At 44.5% G+C, this 12,611-nt stretch overlaps 1 protein-coding gene across 3 annotated transcripts in view; it reads left to right on the forward strand.

Annotated features, from left to right (window-relative positions):
• CCSER2 (coiled-coil serine rich protein 2) overlaps positions 1 to 12,611 on the forward strand; it is a 172,117-nt gene that overhangs the window by 15,696 nt on the left and 143,810 nt on the right. Inside the window, exon 1 of one of the 3 annotated variants that reach the window (XM_088472238.1) lies at positions 8,709 to 8,798. The exons of the other annotated variants lie outside the window; for them this stretch is intronic. The gene's annotated coding sequence lies outside the window, so the exon portion shown is untranslated. Of the gene's footprint in view, positions 1 to 8,708; positions 8,799 to 12,611 lie in introns of those variants that run through there. 3 annotated transcript variants of the gene reach the window in all.

Below are 12,611 nucleotides of genomic sequence, written 5' to 3' on the forward strand. Positions count from 1 at the left end.
GTTCCCAGACAGCAGCAGGTACTTTACGTATAATCTGAGATGGTTGTTTAAAGTTGGGCAAGAACAAAGGGCACAAATTTGCTTTATCAGAAACTATAATTTTGTGAAGTTCTTGTCCCATCCCAGAGTTAATGATGGGCACGATACAATTCAGCGTGATGTTGAATAGTCTCAGGAAGGAGATCCTGGGGCTATTCAGTTCAGCTTGCTGTTTTGTTTGACTAAAGGATTTCTTCTCGCACCCCCCCTGAGGGTGCAAGCAGAAATCCGACAAAAGTGCCGACTGCGAGGCTGTTTTCCGGCTTTGTGCAGCGCTAGCAGCCTTGCGGTCGGCACTTTAGTCGGAGTATGCTGTGTCTCGTGACTAAACACCAAGGTTAGCCCATGTGCACCTAGCTCTTTTAAGGCATGTGACTGAGAATCTTTCATCTTCTGAACAGTCCACATTTAGGAACATAAACACTGCACTTTAAAATACAGCAAAATGAATACAGTGCCTTGCAAAAGTATTCACCCCCTTTGCATTTTTCATGTTTTGTTGCCTCACAACCTGGAATTAAAATGGATTGTTTGAAGGTGTGCATCATTTCATTCACAGAACATGCCTACAACTGTGAAGTTGTGTTTTTTTTTATATTATGAATCAAACCACATTTAGGACAACATAACTTCAGCGTGCATAACTATTCACCCCAGTCAGTACTTTGTTGAGCCACCTTTTGCCACAATTACAGCTGCAAGTCGCTTTGGATAAGTCTCTATGAGCTTGCCACATCTTGCCCCTGGGATTTTTGCCCATTCCTCAAGGCAAAACTGCTCCAGCTCCTTCATGTTGGATGGTTTCCGCTTGTGAACAGCAATCTTCAAGTCTGACCACAGATTCTCAATTGGATTGAGATCTGGGCTTTGACTAGGCCATTCCAACACATTTAAATGTTTCTCTTTAAATCACTCGAGTGTTGCTTTAGCAGTATGCTTCGGGTCATTGTTCTGCTGGAAGGTGAACCTAAATCCCAGTCTCAAATCACAGGCAGACTGAAACAGGTTTTGCTCAAGAATCTCCCTGTATTTAGCACCATCCATCTTTCCTTCGACTCGAATCAGTTTCCCAGTCCCTGCTGCTGAAAAACATCCCCACAGCATGATGCTGCCACCACCATGTTTCACTGTGGGGATGGTGATCTTCGGTTGATTGGATGTGTTGGGTTTGCGCCGGACATAGCATTTTCCTTGGTGGCGGGAAAGTTAAATTTTAGTCTCATCTGACCAGAGCACCTTCTTCCATACATTTGGGGAGTCGCCCACATGCCTTTTGGCAAACTCAAATCGTGTCTTCTTATTTTTATCACTAAGTAATGGTTTATTTTCTGGCCAATCTTCCATAAAGCCCAGCTCTATGGAGTGTACTGCTTATTGTGGTCACATGCACAGATACACCAGCCTCTGCTGTGGAACTCTGCAGCTCCTTCAGGGTTATCTTTTAGTCTCTGTCCTGCCGCTCTGATTAATGCCCTCCTTGCCCGGTCTGTGAGTTTTGTTGGGTGGCCCTCTCTTGGCAGGTTTGTTGTGGTACCATGTTCTTTCCATTTGATGATGATGGATTTGATGGTGCTCCGGGGGATCATAAATTATTTGGATATTTTTTTTAGAACCCAACCCAGAATTGTACTTCTCAACAACTTTGTCCCTGAGTTGTTTGGAGAGCTCCTTGGTCGTCATGGTGTGATGCCTCTTGCTTAGTGGGGCCTTTCAGAAAAGGTGTGTTTATACTGATAGATCATGTGACACTTAGATTTCACACAGGTGGACTTCATTTCACTAATTATGTGACTTCTGAAGGTAATTGGTTGCACCAGAACTTTTGAGGGGCTTCATAGCAAAGGGGGTGATTACATATGCACATGCCAATTTTCAGAATTTTATTTATAAAGATTCTTTTTTTATATATATATATATTACTCTTATTTCACTTCACCAAATTAGACTATTTTGTGCACATCCATCACATAAGATTCAGATAAACAAAAAAAAATAAATTACAGGTTGTAATGTAACAAAAAAGGTAAAAAGCCAAGGGGTGTCAGTACCTTTGCAAGGCACTGTATATGTGAATTAATCTTTGCTTAAGTCTTGAGTCAGAGGGTATGGTAGACTAGGTTAACTTTTATTATCAATATTATTGGCACTCTGCTCTTGCCACACTTTTATAGATGGTCCACGAAGACTTTTTAAGATCTGATAACAAGCAGTCTTAGACCACCTCAACAGAAGATGTGACTCCTAGTCTGTGCTGTGTAAACAATAGATGATGTATAACTCTTGCTGGAAAAAGCACCAAACTACTATAGGCGGCACTGTCCCCTGCTTTGGTGGCAGCTTGAAGTGGTAGCATCAACATGGATCTGGAAGCTCTGGACCATTTCTTCTGTGATGCCATGGGTGCAGCTGGGGAGGGGAAATGAGGCCTCAGAAGTTTAGTGGAAGTGCGGATCCTCATCACTGAAGTTGGTTGGCTAAGAACTCATACGCCAACCAGGTTGCTTTTTCTGGATTGCTTAGGTTATGATCCAATAGTCTTCCTCAATTTTGGGAGCCAACTACAGTAACCGCTCCTCCAATACCATTAGATTCCATTACACCCTTCAGGAACTAGCCATTGTTAACAGACTGGCAGAGGGAGGGAAATTGGGTGGGGGGCGGTTCCTCGTTCATTCTGTAATCTGCAACTCAGTGAATGATAGGCTTCCAAAGTTGGTGATGTTAGACTGGGATCCAGAAATTGGGGCTAGTCTGTCTCATCGATTCCATATACAATTCATCTTTAATTAAGAGGGTAGCAATAGCCACAGGGACTTTTGTTAAATGTGTGTACTTCACGGCTCAGTTAGGTATGTCTCTGTCCCCAAACTTTGGCTAGTAACATTAGGATTTGGGTATAGCTGGACTGCTAATTTCAAGATTGATGTCAAACAGGCTAATTGCAGTCTCCATGGGTGGGGAAATCCTCAGTGTCAGTGGCAATCTCATTCAGAAGCCTCTGCTGTGATACCAGCTTTCCCTTTTCATTGTCAATCACAGCCCTCATATCACTAGGATGCTCTCAATCCTATTATTTCATGTGCTATTAGCACATCCCTGGTCTCCAGTGAGACTGTGCTTACATCCCTCATCTGCCACAACTCCTGTAAGTGCAGCTACTTGGTCTTTTAATAGGACTGGACCACATCTGCAGAGATCTCTGTGCTGGATAAGTCTGCCACCTGTCTCAGCCAGGCATTTGATTAGCAAAATATGGTGCCTGGTTCCTGAGTTTCAGGTTTTTGTAGAACTATAATCCGTATCTCGTATACTTGAACTATCTGAGTACCCAAAAGAGCTAAATATAAACCTGGTACCCAATTGCTGCCAACAGTTGTAAGGATACCAGGTTTATATTTAGCTCTTTTGTCTCAGTGCAAGCTTGTTAACCTGAAGACAGCCTTATGTGCTAGCTGAGGGTTATATGGTACCTTGGGTTGGGTATGGGATCCTGGTTGTCAGAATCCTGACACCGGCATTCATCCCCTCTCTCCATACCCTAACACCCCGTTTGGTGCCTAACCCTAACCCCCCCCCTAGTGCCTGAACCTAACCTCCCCCTCCCCCTAGTGCCTATTCCCTAAACAACTGTAACCCCCCACCCCGCTACTTACCTTCGGTATCCTGGTGTTTGGGATTCCGTCATTGGTATTGAGAGGTGTTGGGATTCCGGTGCTTGTAATATCAGCGCCGGCATCGTGGCTTCCCGGGGACTGACTGTATCCCGGTACCTCTATGGGTTTGGAACCACTAACTGGAAAACAATTGAAATTTGGCATGGTGGTGTAGTTTGACCAGCAGTAGGTTTTTGCCTAGGTTTGAACTTCGTCATAGACACTCTTAAGTTACAAATGTTACGGACCCGACTCTGGTGGAAAATTTCAGTCTGCCAAAAACCTGTAAGATGGCTATAAAAGTATCCTATTAACCTCAGTCTGAGCAAACTTGATGACTCATGCAAGTTCGTATTAAATCCAGGGCCTCTGTGTTTGCATGCAAGGGCATACATCTTAAAAGAGCCCCCCCCAGAGGTAAAAAAAAAAAGACGTATATTTTCCACCACATAGACCCTATTCAGGTTATGCCGCACAGAGGGCCTGATTCAGAGCCGCTCGTAAGCGGCCACTCGTTCGCTCCGAGCGATGTTCGCAGAACTGCGCATGCGTATGGGTTGTAATACGCATGCGCGAACCAGTCATTTCGGTCGGAAATTTTGTGCTTGCAAAATAGCGAATGCCTGCTAATTTGAGTGACAGGATGAGGCGTTTGTGGGTGGTAACAGGGGAAGGTGCTTGAAAATGGGGAGTGCAGATCCGAATGCAGGCGTGTCAAATGGTCAAAACGGGCGTTTTAAGGGTGTGCATAATTAACTAAGCAGCGTCATCGACCACGTCACTTGGTTGTTTCTTAGCCTGAACTGTTCGCATGATTGCGGTAGGAAAATCCTACCACAAGCACTGCGAGCAGTTCAGACGCCTTTCGATGTACTCCATTAATCTAATAAATAGCGGAGATGACGTATGATGCGAGCGGCCAGGGGGCGTTTTTAAAAAAATAGCGAGCGCATGTTTCGTTCGCTCGTTCAGACATAGAGGCGTCAACAGACCGCAAAGAGCGAGCGCTCTATTTAAATATCCGGCCACTTTTTCTGACCGAGCGAGCGCAAATACCGTCCGGCTCTGAATCAGGCCCAGAGCCCATTCAGGTTATGCCACACAGTAGTACCTATTATCAGTGGCGTAAGTTCACCCCAGACACCCGGAGGCAAGTTATAATTTGGTTCCCCCTATAACAGCCACTGACACTGTTATGTAGCAATTCACGTGCAGACAGGCTTTAGATTGATGAAGGCAGCTGCTGATGGTCTGACATGGAGTTCTCCACTAGTGTATGGTGGCTTCTCAGGTGCCGGAAAGGGGTGTCATGTATTGGGCAGCCATGATTGTACACTCCGGGTACATAGTTACAGCCCTAAGTGGGGTAAATATGTTGTGAAGAATGGAGGAGGTGCCCCTTCAGAACTGGAGCCCAGCGACAGGCGCCTCTATTGTCTCCCATAGTTCTGCCACTGCCTCTTATACACATTATGCCACACAGTAGTAGTGCCCCTTATGCATTATGCCACACAGTAGTGCACCTTAGTCTACAAAGTAATGTACCTTACACATACCACACAGTAATCCCCTTTACAGATTATGCCACATAGTAGTAGTGCCCCTTACACGTTATGGTCCCCCCAGCAGCTCACCTCCCAGTGTCTCTCCAGCACACTTTCTCCTCCCCTGTGTGCCATGAGCTGCCAGCAGGTGTGTGCTAATTACAGCTGTCGCAGTGCAGAAATGGACAGACAGCGCTGGCACAATGTGAATCTGGAGCCAGTCTGCGAGCTCTGATTACCTGTTTCTCCGTGGGGCCAGCACCAAATCAACATCGCTGACAGCGGGGAACTCCTTGAAGTTCCTGACTGGACCGGCCCGCCTTGTGTGCATGATTGGGTGCAGGGGAAGCGGCGGGCCGCAGAGAGAGCTCGGGCACCATAGCAGCCGCACCCCTTGCACCCACGGTATTTACACCACTGTTTGCATGCATGTTAGCAAACAGTGGGGTCCTTTTCAGAATCAATGGAATGGGGTAATAGGCAACAACAATTTAAACAAATAAAGGTTGCAGGTGTACTTCAGGGTCCAGTCTTCAACCCGGCCGGGTATCCCAGCTACTATATGTATCCTCTTATATATAAAATTCATTGGTCTGTCTGACTGGTTATGCATTCGGTCACCACTTCACCGATTGGGATGAAACCAACACGAGGTGGTCCAGTTGGATCCTGCATATGTTTTAGGGGGATTAGGGTCCCAGACGGACCTCCCGTTGGTGTATGCTGGGCAGAACTTTGACCTGGGGATTCTGTTCTGAGCTTTCCACTGGATAGATTTGGATGAAAACTTTACAGAGTGGTAACATTGGATCCAATAAGACATGCTATGGGGCTGAGGTCCCGGTCGGACCTCCTGTTGTACGCTGGGCAGAACTTTGACCCATGGATACTGGGCAGAATTTTGACCCGGGGAGCCTATTTGGTCCTTCCACTAGATGGATTTTGATGAAAACTTCACAGAGGGGTGGCAATTGGTCTGGGATGCCTAATGGAGTGGTTGGGGTCCCGGTCGAACCTCAAGACGGAATGCGCCAGGGAGCCTATTCTGGGCCTTCCAGTGGATGGATTTGGATGATATCACATAATCTGGACAAAAACTTCAGTGGGTTAACATTGGATTGCAGAAGACATACTAGGGGGTTGAGGTTCCGGTCGGACCTCCCGTTGGTGTACGCTGGGTAGAACTTTGACCCGGGGAGCCTGTTCTGTGCCTTTCAGTACATGGATTTGGGTGAAAACATCACAGAGGGGTGGCAAAAGGTCTGGGATACCTAATGGAGTTGTTGGGGTCCCAGTCGGATCTCAAAGCGGAGTGCGCTGGTCAGAACTTTGACCCAGGAAGCCTGTTCTGGGCCTTTCACTGGATTTGGACGACAACACATAATAAAATTAATGACTTGAAGACTTAAACCCGGGCAACGCCGGGTACTTCAGCAAATGTGTATATAAAATATTAAAAATAAGAAAAGCCTGGAGTTTCACTGCACAAAAAGCCTACCAAACAGCCCTACTTTTAAGTGGCTATAGTCATCAATTTCCCTTGGAGCAAAGTCCCAGTCACTGAACTACGCTGTTTATCCCTCTGCCATCCAGACAAGAAACAAGTTTGCTGTCCTCTTGCTTATACAGGTTCATAACTAACCAGGACCATGGAGTCTTGGAGATTTGATCACTGGCACAATATAATCCCAACAGGAGTCATGACCCCTAATCAATGCTTCTTCAAAGTCCCCTTTCCACTGATGGCTTGGCTTTGGTAGGGTTTCGAAAAACACTTCCTGGCTTAGTTTGGTGCCTGTGGAACAAGTGGTTATCAACTCACCACCTCCTTTGTGGCAAGGCTCGACAAATTTTTGTAAAATCTAGGAACCATCTTACAGTTTAGGAGCCAGACCATCGTCCATTACCAAAATATATGAAAGCTTGTATAGACCACCACACATGCCCTTTCAGTGCCCCTCAACCTCCCCACATGCCGTCAAATTACCACACATGACTCTTTAATGGTCATCAGATTCTGCAACATGCCCGTACGAGCCCCTGTAATAGTACCCCCAAAAGTAATGCTTCCTGTATTAGTGCCCCCAATAGTAATGCCCCTGTAAAATTTCCCCCAGCAGTAAGGCCCCTGTAATAGATCCCCCAGTAGTAGTGCCCCTGTAAAATTGCCCACAGTAGTAGTGCCCCCAGTAGTAAGCCCCCTGTAATAGTGCCACGTGGGGAGTCGGGCGCCCGCTGGTAAAATCTCAGCGGGGCGACCGGCAAATGGAGCCTCCCTGCGGCGGCCGGGGACGGAGTGTGGCAGTGGGGGGACACTTGGAAAACTTTGTCGCCAGGGAGTCTCTGCGTGCCTGCTCCTGAAAAGGAGACGTGGCCGGCTGGGTAGGGGGCGTCTCCTTGTGACATGCCTCCAATTTGTCACACTTGAGCATGCCCAGCACTTACAGAGGGCTGGGCTTTCCCCAAACCCTCCCCTCATGGTGGTGAATAGATGCCGTGAACACGTACATGGCGTCTTTTCACCTGACAATGATCGTGACTGCAGCTTTTCCCACCCGAGGGACACTGCGGCCCACGGGTAGGGAAGACTCAGGGTAGGCTGTTTTAGTGGTGAGCCGCTAATACGGTAGGGCACATTTTGCCCATTTGAAATCGGCAGGGTTGATTAAAATGATATGCAGCATGTCTATATTCTGTGTCAGCAACTGTGGTACTGTAACGTAGAATTTCACATGCAGATCCACCCACAGTTGCGCACAGAATATTAATCAGCAGAAGCTGCTGGTGCATCCTTTTCGCATCACTTTGCGGATAAGATTCATTTGAAGATGCTCAGTGCTACTGGGTCACGCCACAGCATGGCACGACTAGAAGGGTTGTTTAAAGCGCAAGGAGGTAAGATGTGTGCAATAACCCAGGTCCAGCCTGCAGTGTAAATGGGTGGCTTGAAACTCACATTCAGTGACCCGGGAATTTGGTGTAAAAGGCGTATAAGGGTGCCTTTAGGAACAGATGTTTACTTTTTTTTTTTTTACTGGATCTTTTTTCACCCCAATGGTGGGAGAGCTCTAAACTACAGTCCTTGAAGCCATGTACATGTGCTGTGGTGTTCCCTATGCACATTTTTGTGTATGCTTCCAAAGCTTTTTGTTAGTAATGATTAAAGAAATGACTGCGTACCATGATTTCATAATTGTTCTAGTCTATTGTGGCGTGACTGTACAGCCAATAATACAATCCAATGAATGTATCCAGTTCTGTTACAAGAGGGCTGGGACATACAGGGCTTGGTATCCTTTTGATGATTGTGACGTGCATGATGCTGCAGCAACAGCAGAAACCTCCATAGGCCTGAGGATGTCTCATTGCAAAACATAAGCTCACAAAGGACTCGCCTTCAACCTGTGCTCTGCATTAACTATTTATTAGGTAGAGGATGACTGTGCTCTATATCTTGTACTTTACTGGGAGAAATACATTTTTTATGAACACCACACAGTTAGACTTTGAAGGCCAGGAAGAAGATGAAGGATTTCCACCTAACAACACAATTAACTGAAAGGTAACAGAAATGTGTGTGTGTGTGTATGTATATATATGTATGTGTATATATATATATATATATATATATATATATATATATATATATATATATATACGGGTAGATTTTGCGTCTGTCTTTTTTTTGTCCTGAGAAGTTGGTTGTGCTTGTGAATCCAAGAGATGGAAATGGCCATGATGTACAAATATACAAATAAATAGCGTTGATGTCTGTCTGTTTAGAACACTGAAGATAAAATAATTTCCTCTAGACTATCAACTCATGCAGGTAGTGCTGTAATTATTAACAACCCAAATGTTGCATGGGCATTAACTCCTGCGTGATTTTTTTTTTGCAGTTATGTTACTATAGAATATTTATATACCACTGCTTGAATACTGTATCATAGGGATCAGCTACATTTTGTAGTCTAGTATTATTTGCTACACTCAGGCCTAATCAGCATTTTAGGAGCCAAGTAAACATTTGTTACACACATTTTATAGAATTTCAGCAATGTAGTTGGAATTCCTGGAATATTTCTTTTTCTGTTACTTAAGATTCTATGTTGTCTTGAGGAAAAACATGCTTGTTTTACTTGATGGTAATAATTTCACTTTATGCGAAAGAATAATTCACGTGTAAATGTGAATATCTTTTAACGATAAATTGCATTACTGTGTTATATATAATATGGGCTGGGCAATTGTTTACTGTATGAACAGATTTGGTGAGATATTTTATACATTTCAATACCTGCACCCCTTACACTGTTTTCATTTTGTTCATGCAACTTCATTTCTTGTAAGTAACAAAGTTTCTTGCAACCAAGACCTTAGTTACAGGATATACTTACTTGTGCTATTATTTAGGATTACACACTTCTGGTCTTTTTTTGTGTTTTTGTCTTATGCCACACCTGTTTTCATCTCTTACCATGCCAGAATGCATATTTTGCAGCTTCCAGTAAACACAGTATACAGCTCCTGTACACAGTGACACACCCATTTGACCATTGTGAAGTGCATTTTACAAAACCTATTTTATCAGATCACCAACATAAGTCTTTCTTGCTTCCACCACCACCACCACCACGAAAAAGAGGAATTTAGTCACTATGTCACCACCATCTCTGCAAAATAAACAAGGATGTCATAAGTAACATTCTGTAGCATGGTGTTATTTTTTTTTAGTGTCTTCCATGAGGTAGCAATCATTAGGTTAATGGAGCATACACACGGTCAGATTTGTCAGACTTGTCAGATGAACGATTTTTCCAAAGTTTTGAACGATTTTTGACTGCATTAAAATGAATGGAATCGTCCAAGTCTGACTGCAAACACATCAGATGTCAGATATCGTTATCTGACAAACGGGAACGCGCATCGTTGATCGTCCATTGTTCAGGTATGTCAGATATGTCAATATTTCCTTCAGATATGAACGACTGAACGATTTTTAAATCGTTATCATTAATATCTGAAGGAAAAATCTGACCGTGTGTATGCACCATTAGACACCAAAAAAAACAGTATAAGCTAAATTGATTTTCCCCACTGCTATGTCAGAATACTGTGAAAGGGATAACCATTTAACTTCAAGAAAGAAACAGTGTTAAAAGCATTATAGGGACAGTTTCTGAATGTATCAAGCAAGTAATTTGTGAAAGCTATAAAGCCATTAACAACTTATGCTTGTCTTAAAACAAATTACACAAGTTTTCTCCTGAGCAGAGAAAGCTTAAGTATCCATAGCAAAGATCTACACTTTGGTCAGTGACCGCAAATTTGCAAAATGTTATAAATTAGATTTAGCTAATCAATATGTGTCCTTTAGACACAAAAGTCCTTTATACTGGCTGTGAGTGACAACTGTACATTAGTTGTAAGGGTCACTTCCTCAACCAGGCTGCTTCACTGGCACTTGGAATCGCTTGCTTCTGATTGTTTGGTATAGCACCTGCTGTATCTCCTTCCTGCTGACCATGACCAGTTCCTCCTGACCGCTTACTTTAGGTAGCAAACAGCGGACCTGATTCAGAGGTCGCCGCAGTGTTGAAATAGGCAAGAGACCTATATGAGGGTTATGCAATAAGTTGCTGGATGCACAAAAAGTATTCTATTTAAAAACAAAGTGAACATTAAATTTTTTTCACCAGAGGAGTCTATGCAAAGTTACATGCGCTCAAACCACTTGGTAAAGCAGTTGGACCAGTCCGAAGCAAGTAGGTCTTCTACATCCTGGATGAAGGTCTGCAGCTTCCGTTGATTCAAAACAAATTCCATGCATCTTGCGCTTGATTTGTGGGAACACAAAGAAGTCGTAGGGGCACAGGTCTGGACTGTGCTGCAGATGACCAAGCTTCTGGATGCCTTTATGGACAAGAGAATCCATCACTTTCCTGGACTTGTAGGCAGGTGCATTGTCGTGATGGAGAAGGGAACCGGGAACCATGAGCGCGAGTTCTTGGATGGCGCCTGGAAAATTCTTCCAGCACTTTGGCAGGCATTGGTTAGTGTTCCAGACCCTAGTGAAGGTGCACTACTGCATGAGTGCTACGTTAGCTACATGACCAGTCCTGGCTACAAAAACAGCCAACATCTGCTTGGTCATGCTGCGCTCACGTCAGAACTTCTGTGGTGGTGCACCTCCAACTGTGGTCCATAGTGCTGACTGTTGTTTGGTCTCTGGGTCAAAACTGTAGATACAGGCTTTATATGATATCCCAGTCACAGTTTGAGTGACCACTGATGGGGCACCCAGCGTGCAGAAACTTTGCTCAGGCCAAGCTTTTCATGGAGTATAGAGCAGATGATCACTGATGAGATGCCTAACTCCTTCTCTAACTGGGCCACGGCCACCCTGGTGTCCACCTCAACTATGGCCCTCACGGCAGCAACGTTGTCCTTGGGGATGACGGACACAGGTCGGCCACAGTGCTCCTAGTCTTCCAGGGACCATCTCACGCTGCAAAATACTGCAAATTCTCCAAACCACTCAAACAGTGGTTCAGGATGGTGCTTCCTCCCCAAAAGCAGCTGGCAGTCGGTCAAAACTCTATCCTGATGTCGCAGACCACTCTTGTAGTCATAGAAGATCATGGCTTTCCAGTGGCCTCCATAACGAGTTTCTTGAAGGTAGTGAACAAGCTGACTTCTTAAGTGTGCAGTGCTGCTTCTATACGGTTCTGTGGCCTGAAATTACAGAAGAACTTTAGTCAAAAATTAGAGTTCATGACCAGACATTGAGATGGTCTACTTTACCTATGCACTGCACATCCAGAAACTTATTGCACATCCCTCGTATTTTCAGTTTGTGCATACATTCGAATCGCACTGCGCATACGTGTGATGGTTACCACTTTGAGATGCAGAACGAATTTGACGCACAGAGAGTGATTTTTTTAGTGTGCGTTTCTTGGTGGTAGTGGGGGTGGCTAGTTAGACACGAGTGTGTCGCGGTCAGCGACTTTGTTTAAAGAGGCATTTGCACTGACACAGACAACCATGCTCAGGCTGAGATTCTGCACCTCCATAGGGCTGCTCCATGGTGTTAATGAGGGTGCATCTTAATACCATAACAACGTATTGCCATTGAAGCTGGTAAGTGTCTCAGTACGTAGACCACCGGCCGCAGCATTGGCATAAAGACGCAGTCATGACTGTGGCAAAAGATGCAGAAGCTGCTGCTGCGGGAAAAAAAAAAAAGAAGATAACAGCGCTGTGAAACACCTAAAACTAGGAAAATATGAACTGAACAATGTATTAGAAAAAAATGCTAAAATAAATTGCTGAATTAAAAAAAATAATGAAAAATAAAAAATGCAAATAGAGC

The sequence above is a fragment of the Taudactylus pleione genome, unplaced genomic scaffold (assembly GCF_031769625.1).
Source record: "Taudactylus pleione unplaced genomic scaffold, aTauple2 ptg000121l, whole genome shotgun sequence".
In the NCBI taxonomy this organism is placed as follows: domain Eukaryota; kingdom Metazoa; phylum Chordata; class Amphibia; order Anura; family Myobatrachidae; genus Taudactylus; species Taudactylus pleione.